Source organism: Gopherus flavomarginatus, chromosome 22 (assembly GCF_025201925.1).
Source record: "Gopherus flavomarginatus isolate rGopFla2 chromosome 22, rGopFla2.mat.asm, whole genome shotgun sequence".
NCBI classification, from domain to species: Eukaryota; Metazoa; Chordata; order Testudines; family Testudinidae; genus Gopherus; species Gopherus flavomarginatus.
This window is the reverse complement of record NC_066638.1, coordinates 6,280,110-6,294,276: the sequence shown is the minus strand read 5'-3', so window position 1 is coordinate 6,294,276 and position 14,167 is coordinate 6,280,110. Positions and strand designations below refer to the sequence as shown.

The 14,167-nt window shown below is 52.3% G+C and overlaps 1 protein-coding gene across 9 annotated transcripts in view; it reads left to right on the top strand.

The window, feature by feature from the left end:
- ADGRB2 (adhesion G protein-coupled receptor B2) overlaps positions 1–14,167 on the top strand; it is a 162,857-nt gene that overhangs the window by 62,876 nt on the left and 85,814 nt on the right. Inside the window, exon 1 of one of the 9 annotated variants that reach the window (XM_050932407.1) lies at positions 893–1,055. The exons of 7 other annotated variants lie outside the window; for them this stretch is intronic. The gene's annotated coding sequence lies outside the window, so the exon portion shown is untranslated. Of the gene's footprint in view, positions 1–892; positions 1,056–3,740; positions 4,646–14,167 lie in introns of those variants that run through there. One more of the 9 variants, XM_050932408.1, reaches the window with a different exon arrangement.

The window sequence follows — 14,167 nt, the reverse complement described above, 5'->3', positions numbered from 1 at the left end:
GCGGCAGCCCCCAAGTTTACTTCCCAAATCCCCTTCGCCCTGGATAGAGGGGGCTGATTTTTCCTTTCCGTGTTACCCCCCCCACAAAAAAATCAATTGCTGCGTGTTCAGTGGGCTCCCTGGAGCGATGGAAGTTTTCCGCTCGGGTTCATTGCAGGACGGGCCGATCGGTTTAGAGGAGGGGGCTGAGGGTAATAAACACTCCCCTGGGGTGGTCCCCCCTGCTTATCCCAGAAGGCGAAGCTTGCAGCTGGCTCGGGTCTTCCTCCTCGCTGGCTCTGCTGCATTTGCCTTGTGCCGGAGTGATGCACCACCTCAGTTCTTTGCGTCCCCGTCCTCTTCGCATCAGCAAACCGCCCCCCCCCCCGCGCTTTCATGCAATGCGAAAAAACAGTCCTGATTTTTATTTGTAATGACTCGGGGGGGGGGAGAAGGGGAGACTGTGGGGGGTCGCTCTCTTAATGCAAACAGAATGCGAGGGGAATCGGTGTGTTTAACCACGCAGAGAACTCCCCCGGGCTTGCATTTTGGGGACGCACCTTCATAGTTTGCATGTTCTGCCGAGCTGATTTTCTCCGGCGAATTTTGGAAATTCCGGTGTAGCTGGGAGACAAGGAAGGATTCTTGCTTATTGCGTTGCTCAGCGACAGTCCCTCCCCCCCTTTCACTGAGGGCCGATGGCTGCCTCATTAGCTGGCTAAGTTTTAATTGGATTAAGCAGCCCCAGTAGTGTAATTGGTTCTCTTTGGAGGCTGAAATATACATATTGGCCTTTTCCGATGAAGAAGCGGGTGAGATGCTTTCCCGGTTTTTTTCATTTGGTTTTTGTTTGTTTCCGATCGGGGGCAAAACATGGAGGGGGCAGCTTTCAAGCAGATGGGAAGTAAAGAGGTGGAGAGAAGGGATTTAATGGACAGTGCATCAGAAGTGCAAGAGACACTAAACATTCTGTGCAGCATAAACATCAAAATGCGGTGGAGGAATTTTGTTTAGAAGAGTGTTCTCTGGCTCCTGCTAGAGGCGACCAGAGAGAGGACACACTCAGCTCTGCAAGGGTATTCTGTTTTTTCCGTGCTGTCCATAACCGCCCATCTGGAAGGGCTCTCATTAGAAGTATTAATCGGATACATTTCTGTTTTGAAAGCAAGACATATGGGAGTGTGCGTGGCCGATCCAGATGAACAATCCCTGGCACGTCACCCGGGATAAGAGAGGGCAGAGTTTTGACACAGCTTGAATCGGGAGTTCTCTGGATGCTTGTGCTTGTACGGCGGGGAGGTGTGCGTTGGTGCGGCGTGCTTTGGTGTGTGGCACCCATGTCCCGCTGCCTGTATGTAGACATGAGTTGTAGCGAGGCTGAAAGTGTCCTGGAATTGCTCTTAATGTCCTGGCACAAGATGAGACAAGGTCAGCCCTGTGTAAGGGCTTGGAACTAGGTTCCAGCCAGGGCTGAATTAGCATGTGCAACTAATTTTCTGTCGGCAGGTAATGTCTTTGCGATGCTGGGTCTATGTCCTTTGCAGCCTGCGTGTTGGAATTGTGGGTTCTGCTCTCATGCGCGTAGGTTGCTGGGTGCAGAGGCACTGGCAGGCAGGTGCGCTGCTGGGGCTGTTTGCACTGCTGTAGTGTGTAAGTGTGCTTTGCAGGGTCTGTACTAGCACCAGGGTGTAGGTGTATCTGAGTAAGTGTATTGTAGAATGAGCTTAGAGCCTTTCTGTTGGATGTGGCAGGTGTGTTTGGGTCCCTTTGCACTAGCATCAGGGTGTGAGTGCCTGGCTCAGTCTGGCCGGTACGTGTGTCAGGGGCATGCATTCCTGGGTTTGTGAATACTGGGTGTGTAAAGCTGGATCTGTTTCGCTGGGCACCATGGGCATATATGTTACCAGGTGTGGGCATGGTGTCAGGTGTGGATGCGGGCATATTGCCACGTGCATGCATGGTGTGTATGTCCGAGTGTGCATACGTATGTGGTGGATTTGTGTGAGCAGTATAAAGAGGGGGCAGGGATGGGCAGGGGAGAGTGAGTTCTCGTTCCAGGAGCGGCTGGGAGCAGAGAGCGATTGGACATGTGTGCAGATCCATCACTGTTTGTTTTCAAGACAGTAACTTGTTGCAGTGTCAGATGATTGTATTCCCTCCAGCCTGAGCCATGCCTGTGGTGAAAGGGTGACAACCGTGACCGCTCGCTGCTCCCGCTTGCTTTGCGGCAGGGATGCTCACTAACGTCTTGCCTGAGCGACCCTTTGGTTTTCTAGGCCAGATTTGAATGCTCTCTGTGCCAGCGCTTCCCAGCCCGCTGCGAGCTCACTGGAGTCCTTGACGTGTCTTGAGACGTGCCGTGTAATTGTGCAGTCAGGGAAAGGACGCTCGTGCACCTCGGTATTGCCCTTGGAGAGGACATCCCCTCCATGCGGGGTGGGGAGGGGGAATTCTTTCCAAAGGGGGGACGCTGTTATAGGTAAAGGCAGTTCGTTAGTCGCATCTTCAGGCTCCTGTTCGGTGCTTCTTAGTAGATCGTTGCACCCTGCACAGATAAGGGGACATGGAATTAACGATGCTCTACTCTGTGAAGCATGCAGCCCAGCTAAAGTGCAGTGCCAGAGCATGGGAGGCTGAAACTCCATCGGTGAAAGGTTCGGGGTGGGTGTGTGAATGTTTTAAACCAACCCTTCCCCCCTTGACAGTAGCAACATCTTGGCAAAAATGCACCATCTGTGCAGCATGGCTCTGGAATCGATTGGGATGGGGGATGCGGCGATCCAGAGGAGTGGGGTGGACACGAAGCGCAGCCGGAATCCAGGCTGGCAGGCAGCATCTCCCGATGTGGTCGCATCGAGTGTGGCTTCCTCACCCAGAGCTGTGACGCTCGCAGAAGCCTTGCGATGCGACTGAGCGTGTGGCCTGGATTACGAATGTGGTTCGTGACCCTGCTGCGTGGGGATACCCGAACCACCAGGGACTTGGCTGGCTGGTTTTCCTACCCTTGTCCCAGATTGGCAGTTGTGATTGGCTGGGGTGGGTTTGACTGGAGGCTGGTGGCAGCAGACCTCTGGCTCTGCGATTTGTCTCCCCTCACAGCCCAGTGGGGTGTTGTCCTAAGATGTGTGTGTGTGTGTGTGTGCTCATTTCCCGAGCTGGGCATGAGCTGGGGGATTGTTTGGCTGACAAGGTGAGTGGGAGAATGCAGTGGGCATGTGCCCATTGCCTTGGCATCTGGCCCCAGTAGAAACCTGCAAAGAAAATGAGGGTTCCGAGACTCTGGTGAGGCATGACTTTGATGGTGCGATTTTGGGGTGAGGAGAATGACTACAGAGGTGCTGGGGGGTGTTAGTCCTGGATGGTACAGTGAGGGTCTCTCTCTGCCTCTGCCGGACTGATAGTTTTAGGGGTTAATTCCTAAAAGTAGTGAGGAGCTTCTGCAACCCTAGCCCTCCCCCCCAACTCCTCCCTGAGGGGGACCCCATTCAGGGTGAGAGGGTGGTGCAGCCTCCAGGTCTCATTTGGCCCTTGGTCTTCTTTGGTGGTGTTTCTTCTGATGGAGACATCTCGCCATGGGCAATGTGGATTGAAGCCTTGCAAACCCATTTCGTATCAGCCACCAGACAGACATCGGATGGGAACAGGACTGCATCTGAGCTGTCAGCTTATTAATAGTAATAATACCTGCCTCTTACAGAGTGCTTTGGATCAGTTGCACTTTACAAAGGATGTCAGTCTCATTCATGATCCCCATTTTACAGGTTGGGAAACTGAGGCACAGGAATGGCAAAGCCACTTGCCCAAGGTTACGCAGCAAGCCATGGGCAGAGCAAGAGCCTCACCAATTTGTCCCTTTGCCCTCTTTTGCTTTCTTGACGTCCTGTCAGAACTTGACCAAACAGCTGGGTATAGCCTGTTTCGTGCAGGCCACTGAATAGCTCATCACAGGGACTTTTGGTCAGTGCTGTGACCAAACTGGGTTGTGGAATGCGGAGCCGTCTACAAAATATACCCTGGCTGAATCCAAGGGGTGCTGTGGGTGCTCTTCTCTTCTGCAGCTCAGCTTGGGGGTTGGTCCGCTCCAGGAATGGTTAGCCCAGAGATCAGCTAGTAGCTTCGGAATGACTCTGATGCAGCAAGCAGGTTCCACTGTTCTGGGGCCTACAGTCAACGGGAGTCTTTCCAACAACTTCTGTGGCCTTTGGATCAAGTCCTCAGTACCGTGTCCCGAGCTCCTGGAGCGGTGAAGAAGGCTTGGAAGATTTCCAAAGGAGGGGTGTTTTGGAGACACACAGAGAGAGAGAGATTATCTAGCTCCTGTGTAGCAAAGAGAATAGCCACATTTCATACAGTTCCTGCTAGCCTATACCCCTGCTACGGACTCTTGGTTAGATGGACCCCCTACCTCCTCCTGTAAATTACACCAGGCACGAGGCAGGGATGAATGGTGTGTTCTCTGGCCCAGAGTAATCCTGAAGCCTGGAGGGGATTTCGTCACTCCAGCTCCCAGCCTCGCGCTTGCAGTGGAGTTTTACCAACAGCCGCTGAGTAAAATAAATAAGAAGGCCTGTGCTTGCCAGTGGTAGCAAGTCTGATCCAGTGATTGGCAAAACAGCGCCATTAATTACCGCTTGGCTTCGCTGCTGGGATGCGTTGCTCAGGAAAGGTGGTGGCAGCGTGCCTGGGAAGCCAGAGGGAGTGGGGGAGTGAGAGCGGAAGGGATGAAAGAAGGAGAGAGAGGGGAAGCAGGCGCTTGTCTCCAGGCACCCTGGAGATACTGCAGTTCCTGCTGGAACCCCCACCGCAGGTGTTGTTCCCTGCCACAAGTACGCACACATGCTCTCCCCAGGGAAGGATGTTGCAGTTTTAGGGGTGGTTTCAGGCACTGAGAATTGGAGACACCAGGCCAGGTTCGCCGCTGGTTTCAATGGAGTCACACCAGAGATGGATTTGGTTCACCAGTAATTACGTCATAGAGCAGCTCTTTACCACGTTAGACAGGCTGTGGGGGTGAGAGGCTGCCCCCTGCACCAACAGCTTACAACCGAGGGTCCCGATTCTACAAAAGGATCTGATGCATGAGCCATTTCTGCTGAGTGGGGTCGGCTTGACCTTTAAGGACCAAGGCGTGTGAGTGTGTGTGTACAGAATGGGGCCCTAATTGACAGTATCCAGGCCAAGGTGTGGAAGTGGAGACTGCACACAGCATCAGGTCTGGGCAGAGAGTTGTTAGGTCCATCTGTGGTACTCGTACAATTGGGAAGGGGGATTTTTTCAGTTGTGCTGGAGGGAGGGAAAATCAGGGGTTTGGAAACTCAGCCCTGTAGGGAAGGCTGGTATGTATGGGCCGTTACCTTTGGACAGCCAGGACGACGGTGCCAGGTGCTTTCCTAGCACCTAGGGAGTTGCACTTCTTGCCCCTAAAAGCACGTTCACTTCCTGTCTTGTGGTAGTGTTGTGAAGTGTTTAACAGCCGAAGTGCTCCACCCCAGGAGGCTGCATTCAGTGGGGAGGAGGAAGAAATTTCTGCCAAGGCAATTTGGGATCCATCAGGATGAAAGGCTCGGTGTAAATGTGAAAGGACTATTAATTATCTCCTGCAACTTATGTCCTGGTCCCTAGTGGTCTCTATGTTAGGAAGTGTCATGGGCCATATATTTTATATGCACTTTAAAAAGAACACTGTCAGGTTAAAAGCTTTTCGCTTTGCTGAATGGGAACCCACTGGTCAGTTTCCCTTTTGTTGCTAGTCAGTTTCACTTTCAGGGTCTCCTCTGCTCCATACAGGAGCCAATTCATCTCCCACTGAAATCTTTGGGAAGGCCCCTGCTGAGTCGCTGGGGCTATCGCTCTTTGGGGCAGAGACCATCTTTGCGTTCTATGTTTGCGCAGCGCCTAGCACAAAGGGCCATGACTCAGACTCCTAGGCAGTCCTGCAATATAAAATAATTAATAATAAGGCAGTGTTTGGATTGCAGTCACTGCAGGACAGGGTTTGCTTTCAAGGGGCACTGTTGAAATAAGCATTGAGGTTTTTTTCCCTCCCAAATTGACTCATCTAAAAAAAATCCCAGTGTCTGACTCAACCTCTTGGACACAGTCTGTCCTGATTTTTTTTTTAAATCCTTAATTTTTATTATAAGAGTTTTTCTGCTCCTCGTGGAGATGTTTGCATGGGCCTTTTTTAGTTATCCAGGTCTCCCTTTCTAGCTGACTCTGACCCCGATCCTTCAAATGTTTCTGATGTCATAAGTAGCGTCTTACTCAAATGGTCCCATTGACTTTGGTCAGCCAAATAGTGGAGCGAGGTGCTGTTCATTGTCAGTATGCAGGCCTGTAACACATGAGTTGTGTCCTTGAGATCACTGGGGCAACTCACTCATGTAAAGTTACTCATTTGTTTGCAGATGTGGGGCCTGTGCAGTGAATCTGACTTGTCCCGTGCACAAATAAACAACATGGAGTGAGATTTGCTCTACCCAATTCCTCCCCTCTCTCTGGAGCCACTGGTAACAAGAGGAAACCCCAGACTCTCACATTGCTGACATCTCCTTAAATTGTTCTCACTGGACTTTTTAAAGCAAAACATCCTGGATGCATTTCTGTTGGTCTTCGCTTTGGTCAGACATTTATAGCACGGGATGAAGGGCATAAAAGCTGGGCACGAAGCATCCTTCTTCCGGGGTATCTGGCCGTGGAATGAGAGAATTGGAAATTTGTCTGTTTTCAGGAAATGCTGCAGAACCTTCCTCCTTGACAAATTCTTTGTGCTATAAGGAGGCTGACGCTCACAGTGCAAACATCCCCTCCTACCTGCCCCTTCTCTCCTGATCCACTTGGAGCTGGGTGTCTGATTCCCAGCTCCAGGGGACACAGCAGTGCTGGCTCTGATTGAGCTTTTGAGCTAAAAATAGCAGTGCAGCCATGGAAGCTTGAGTGGCAGTGGTGGGGGGGGGGACTGGCTGCCTGGAGTACTATCCTGTCCAAAGCCCTAGGCACGTATTTGGAATGCCCCAGCCCCTCCTATCGGTTGCGCTGAACCCCGGAAAATGGCAAGAGAGATGGATTCCTAGTCTGAGTGTGTTAGCTGGTGAGGTGCGCTGCACGATTCACTTTTTCTTTCTGACCCCTGACGGGATGGGTAGATCTGGGGAGTGACAGTGGGGCAGCTTGGGGGCGGGGGGGCATTTAATTTTTCTATATCGATGTGATTTGATTTTGATGGGTCTGTTTGTTTGTACCTGTGTTTTTCAAAGACTGTCAGAGGCACCCAGAGTGCTGACTGCGGCCTTAGTCCAGAAAAATCAAAATGAACCCAGAGGCTCCATGCGCAGCCAGATCCAAGTCCCTGGGGTCGGGGGAATCCCAACAAGCTGAAAGTTCATTGCTGCTGAGTTAACTTTGGGTTTCCTGTGGATGTTTTACATTTCTTTCTCCCAACAACCTCGTGAGTAACAAACCCTGACTGAGGCCTCCGTAGTCATAACCGCCCCTACATGGGAGGAAGGCGTCATCTCTTATTGGGAAGCATTAGGGAACCTCTGTGCAGTTTGAGCCGGAAGAAACCATCTTCTCTGCTCCCCATGCTGCAGCTGGGAATAATCATGTGTGAGGCAGGTATTTAACATCTTCCCTCAAGAGAGATGAACCCCAGAGACTTTTAACTGGTTTCAGAAGGGCTGGGTTTCTCTCCTCCTGGAAGGAGATCTCTGGAGAGATAATGCACGTGCATGACAAATAGTTTGATGATGCATTCTTCTGTCTGAGTCAGCCCTGCGTGATGCTGCTAGAATTGTGGTTCATTTTTGTTTAAAGATGAGATTTATACGGCCGACCTGACCACTTGCAGTCGTTAAAGATTCCATGACACTTTTTGCCGACGCTGGGGTTTTCACTCTCCTAGGTAATTACATTGTGCCTCCCTAAAGCCACCAGGCAGTTTCAGGTGGATAGACTCTTTTGCACTTTCTATGTTAAAACCCCAGTTAGCATCCTATAAAACAACTGTTGCGTTCCACCCCAGAGGTGGCTGCATTTCAGGAGCAGGTAATGAAATTCCTTAGTCTGAAAAGAGCTTTGGGATCCATTGGGATGTAAGATACTATGTCACTGAAGATAATTATACTATGTAATTAAAAGATCGTGAGCCAGATTCTGATCATACTTACGCTGCTGAACCTCTCCCGATGTCAGTAGAGTTACTCTGGATTTACACCAATGTAAGTGCAATATGGGCCTGATATTCAAGAGACTTGTGTGTAAACAGAAGCATCCCCTGATCCTTTTACCTTGCTGCTGGGATTTCAGTTTGGCATCTTGCCTCCTAATTCATTCCTGTAGAAGGTTGCATTTCCCTCCAGGATTTTAGGGAAGGGTGCATGCCTGATGCAGAGCTTCGGCAAGGACAACATAGACAGCTAGAAGTAGGCGTTCGGCCAGGGCACTGTGATGCTTGGGGGAAAAAATGCAGTGATAGCTTTAACGGCCCGGATTAGTCAGGACGTCTGTTTTGTGTCTCATCCAGAATATGCCTCTAGCTGCACCACGCCTCATAGCACTGCTCTGGGGCAGTGGTAGTACTGACATAAGACAGTGACAAGTTCCGCTCTGTGCCATCGAGTGCCACCTGGCAATGTACTGGGGTCAGCAGCAGGGACTCTCTGGGGCAGAGAGTCCCCTCCTGAATTGCTGGCCGTGAGGCGATCCACCCAGTTCTCCTCGGAGCTGAGTGCTGACGAGGCGGATGGTGGTGACTGCCACAGGCCATAATGTGCTGTGATTCTTGCTGTGCTTCTGGAGAGGGCCCAGGCAGCTTCTCATCCAAGTGGAGAATCACTGAGACTTTAGCATGCAGGGGCCTTCGCGGCTTTGCTGCAGACTCTGAGGAAAGGATTCACCCCAGGCACGGGGCCAGTATGAGGCCTGTGCACCTCTTACTGCCCACGTAAGCCTGGCTAGGGTGATGTACGTTGGGCCTAACCCTGGTGCTGCCCCGTGCGTGGGGATGAATTTCACCCCCAGTGCCCAGAGCTGAGGGGAGAAACATCTGCCCAGCCATGGCTCGACAACCCCCTGCCCCTCCTCGTGCTTGGAGCTCACATGGGGTTTGGAGTAGGGGAGGGTATTTAGCTCCTGCCGTGCTGTGATTTGAGGAGCCCACGACCTGCTGTATCACTGCCTGCAGCAGTGAAACTGGGGCGGGCTGGCGCGAACGCCTCATTGAGACGAACGCAGGGGGGTTCTCTGTGCTGCATGCAGACTCCAGAGGAAGGTGCTGCACTGGGATACGGCTGCGAGGTACAAATTCTGCACCAGTTGACGGGTAGGTTCTGCTACAGCTGCCTCTCACGTCACAACGTGGCAGGCAGCCCCTTGGCAGCCCCTTCTCTGCACCCACCTTGCGTGCAGCCTGCCGAGGCGCCGTGTGCGGTGCCCTGGCCAAGGAAGACTTTGTGTGTGCAGATGAGGCTCTTGTGTTTTGTGTGGGGTGTCCTTTGTCCGGGCGAGTAACTTCTCATGGCCTAGCGGAGGGCACGTCACGTCAGGGCTCCTGAGGGCTGCGCTCGGCTCTGCCACTGAGCTGCGGCGTGACCTTGGGCAAATCACTGCCCCGGGTGCCTTGGTTTCTTTGAAATGGGTTTAAAGACGGGCAGCCGCTGAGATCCTGGGGGCTGCATAAGGGCACAATGTTTTAACAGGTGATTTACCACCGTCCTTTTCGATGCGCAGACCGGGGGTCGTGTAGCAGAGCTGGAGAGTGGGGGTTAGAAGCAAGGCTTTTAATGGTTGGTAATGATTCTGGCCAGCCGGGCTAGCAGCACTCAGCCTCCTGGGACCTGCCATCTTTATGGGACAGATCGGTGAAGGGATGATGAGGCTGCTGAGAGCTTGTGTTGGGTCAAACCTCAGCCATGTAGCGTCCCTAGAACGGAGCCCACAGGCTAGGAGCGGGAGGGACAGAGCCCCACAGCGAAGGGGCGTTGAAGGGGCCACATCCAGCCCATCTGTTACACCCAGGCAGCCCTATCGAGGTCAAACAAGAATCTTCTCCTCCAGCATCATGTTCCCCTGTGCTGTCAAGTCCCGCGCTAGCTACCGGCTGCACCGATCCATGAGCTACAGACACGTCTTTAGGCCCTGAAGTAGAGGGGCAGGCCCAGTGGCTCAGTATGGACTGTGGGCATCCAGGATTGAAAGCGGTGGCTGGGGTAGCTGCGAGGAGCCCACACCGCTTATCTGGGTTGGATATTCTGTATGCAGCAGCCAGCGCCGTGGGGCCTTGATCCCGGCTGGAATGTCTGGATCTTTTGCTAATAGAAATAATTCATAAACTCTGGGCAGGTAACCTGGTCTTGCTGTGTGTGCTGCAAGGCTCCCAGCACAGTTTTTGGGCGTTTGCTTTGTGCATCATCGAGGGAGGGGCAGCCAGCTTCTGACGGCAGAGCCTGTGTCAGTGGCGACGTCATAGGAGGTGGAAAGAATCCAGGTGTCCGGCTGAGTTTGCGACAGCAACAAAAAAAAATCACCTTTTTGATCTGCAAACCGTGTGCTACTGATTTGCTCTGAAATTGCCAGAGCGCGAGGATAAAAGTAGAAACCCCAGGAAGCCAGTTTTACACAATTTCTTTCTTGACTCTTTAAATGGTTTTTTTAATTACCTCCCCAAATCCTAAACTGGCTCTGTAGCACAATGGGGAATGAGAGAGGCAGAAGCAGAATGAAAGATCTGAGATGAATTGCGACCACGAGGCAGCCAGCAAGTTCGCCGGCACTTCAGTGAGGAGCCACCGGTGTTTGGGAACTCCTCACGATTCCAGGAAAGAGCGGGCTTTGGTGGCCGTCTGAGCATTACAGCATCGAGGGGACAGAGAGAGCGTCGATTTTCATGCTACTGGGATGTTGAAGGTCAGGAAGGTTGGCAGCAGTTTCAGATTGTTGCTGCTCTGGTCGGTCTGCAGGCTGGGCCGGTTTAATAGATGGCAGCATGGAGAGAGACTCTCAAACGTGCAGGTGCAGGATCCTCAGCTGGGGTAAATGAGTGTAACTCCAGTGAATTGATTGGCGCTGCCTCTGATTTACACCAACGGGAGGGTCTGGCTCCTGGAGGTCAGCAGACTTGTGTCCACTTACGCCTGGCCTGATTCCGGCCCAGGTAGAGCGTTTGGAAGCGACTGGGAACTTTCATGCAGCATCTGAGTTGATTGCTGGTCGGTTTCCTCCGGGGAAGGGCTTTGGGTGGCTTTTTAGCTGGCCCCTCACTTAGGACGCCTTAAAGGGACAGGCCTCCCTCCCTCCAGTGCACGGGTCCTTCCTGCCAAGGCCCTTGCCCGGATCTCCAGGCCACTGTGGAGCTGATTTCCCCAGCAGCCTGTCGTCCCCACTAATGGGATAGTCTCTCATTACAGTTCACGGCATCGCGTAGTAAAACACCCTTTGGTTTGCTCCCCTCCCCCTTCCAGCTGGGCCTTCCATGGCCCTGGCGACCCCTCCAGTGCCACTGTGCATATGCTGTGGGGCTGCCAAGGAAACCCCAGAAATAAGGGGCAGCTTGGGGCTCCAGAGATCCTCTGCTTCCCCTGCTGCCTTGTAGACTCCTGACCAGGTTCCTGGATGTGGATTGGGTAGTGTATCCCTGGGTGGGGTGATGTCCAGCTGCCCTGCTTGGGCTCTCTGATCTTTGACCTTTGTCTGTGCTTTAGCTGCTGCTGTTCCACCTCCAGCTGCAATTTCCTCCAATGTTACAAGCTGAACAAGGATTTAGTTGGGGATTGGTCCTGCTTTGAGCAGGGGGTTGGACCAGATACCTCCTGAGGTCCCTTCCAACCCTGAATTTCTGTGAGTCTATGCTTTAGATCAGGGAGACCAGCTTCTGCAAAGATGATGTGGGTGGCTTGGCGAGGGTCACCCTCTCCTTGGAGTCAGTCGTAAGCACCAGGCCCCAGTGTGGTGCTCGGGGGCGCTGTGCTGCAGGGGAGTGGGGTGGGCGAGTCAGCAGGGGACGCTTTCCTCTGCGTCATTGCTGACAAATGCAAAGTGCTCCACTTAGGAAGGAACAATCAGTTTCACACATACAGAATGGGAAGAGACTGTCTAGGAAGGAGTATGGCAGAAAGAGATCTAGGGGTCATAGTGGACCACAGGCTAAATATGAGTCAACAGTGTGATACTGTTGCAAAAAAAGCAAACGTGATTCTGGGATGCATTAACAGGTGTGTTGTAAACAAGACACGAGAAGTCATTCTTCCGCTCTTCTCTGCCCTGGTTAGGCCTCAGCTGGAGTATTGTGTCCAGTTCTGGGCACCGCATTTCAAGAAAGATGGGAGAAATTGGAGAGGGTCCAGAGAAGAGCAACAAGAATGATTAAAGGTCTAGAGAACATGACCTATGAAGGAAGGCTGAAAGAATTGGGCTTATTTAGTTTGGAAAAGAGAAGACTGAGAAGGGACATGATAGCAGTTTTCAGGTATCTAAAAGGGTGTCATCAGGAGGAGGGAGAACACTTGTTCACCTTAGCCTCCAATGATAGAACAAGAAGCAATGGGCTTAAACTGCAGCAAGGGAGATTTAGGTTGGACATTAGGAAAAAGTTCCTAACTGTCAGGGTAGTTAAACACTGGAATAGATTGCCTAGGGAGGTTGTGGAATCTCCATCTCTGGAGATATTTAAGAGTAGGTTAGATCAATGTCTATCAGGGATGGTCTAGACAGTATTTGGTCCTGCCGTGAGGGCAGGGGACTGGACTCAATGACCTCTCGAGGTCCCTTCCAGTCCTAGAGTCTATGAATCTATGAATCTATGACCCTGTGCCCCAGCCCATTGCTCAGAGATACTGTGCTGTCAGTTTGGGAGGGACCTAAACCCAAGGTAATGCTAAGATGATTTAAAGAGCCCTTGATGCACTTGGCAGGAGCAGGGGGTGTGAGCCATGATGGCCAGTTTGGATAACTACACCCTGGTTGTCAAAATTGCTAGCGTGATTTCAAAGAGAGACTGTTTTCCTCTCCCTTCCTGCCTTAAATGGGTGGGTAGCATTGCTGTTAGAGCTGCCACGTCCCACCCCAGAGGTCGCTGCATTTCTGTGATGGGAGAAGCATGTGTGTGACATATGCACATGTGAGCAGCCGGTGCAGTTTGCAAGGCACTGAGTGACTGACAGGGGCTGTATCGAGGCAGGGTCAGGTACTTTCGGAGAGTGGCTCTGTGCTGCTTCAGACTGTACACCAGTATTATTCTGGGAAGGGGTATTGGGGCCAAGGGGGGTCTGCCCTGCCAGGATGCAGGAATGCTTCTATGCAGTATGGAGGCCAGGGGAGCCCTCTGCGAAGTACACCTCTAACTCGATATAACGCTGTCCTCGTGAGCCAAAAAATCCTACCGCGTTATAGGTGAAACCGTGTTATATTGAACTTGCTTTGACCCACCGGAGTGTGCACCCCCCCCACCCCCCCGGAGCGCTGCTTTACCACATTATATCCGAATTTGTGTTATAGCGGGTCGCGTTATATTGAGCTAGAGGTGTATATAGCGTGTCCCCGTCTGACTTGCTCGTCCTCAGGCTCTCTGCCGCTCCATGGAGTGAAGATGGGAAGTCATCCTGCCAGGTCCTTAATGGATTATTTAAAAATATAAAGAGAAATGAATCTCCTGTGCCCCACATTCCACCCTGTGAGTTCGCTTCCCATTATCGCTATAAAGCTGGCGCTTCCATAGCCATGCCGGGCTGGGCTCCCGTTCCCTTGCCTGCTGCTAGTGGCTGGTCCAGAGAGGTAGAGGCTTAAGGAGAAGTGGGGGACTTGAGAAGGAGGGGTGCCTGTTGAATCTTGAGGGTTGAATTGCAGATGCAAGGGATCGCATCTCCAGCCACCTGATTGGCACCCTCTGCTCGGTGGCAGAAGATGCGAGCGCTGGACTTGGCAACCAATTAAATTGCAGGGACAGCTTTCCCCCACAAAAGTGACATCCCCCCTTTGCAGTTGTACTCTCCTTAGCACGTTGGGGAAGGGGGTGCACGTGGGGGCGGTGCGCATGTGTGGGCAAAAATGTGCAAATCTTGCTGAGGCTCCTTCCTACCCACTGTTGTTATTAACATTGGAGTATTCCAGCTGGCTTGGGGCGGGTCTACACAACTAGACACCCGCAGCCGGCCCACGCCAGCCGACTTGGGCTCATGGGGCTCGGGCCGTGGGG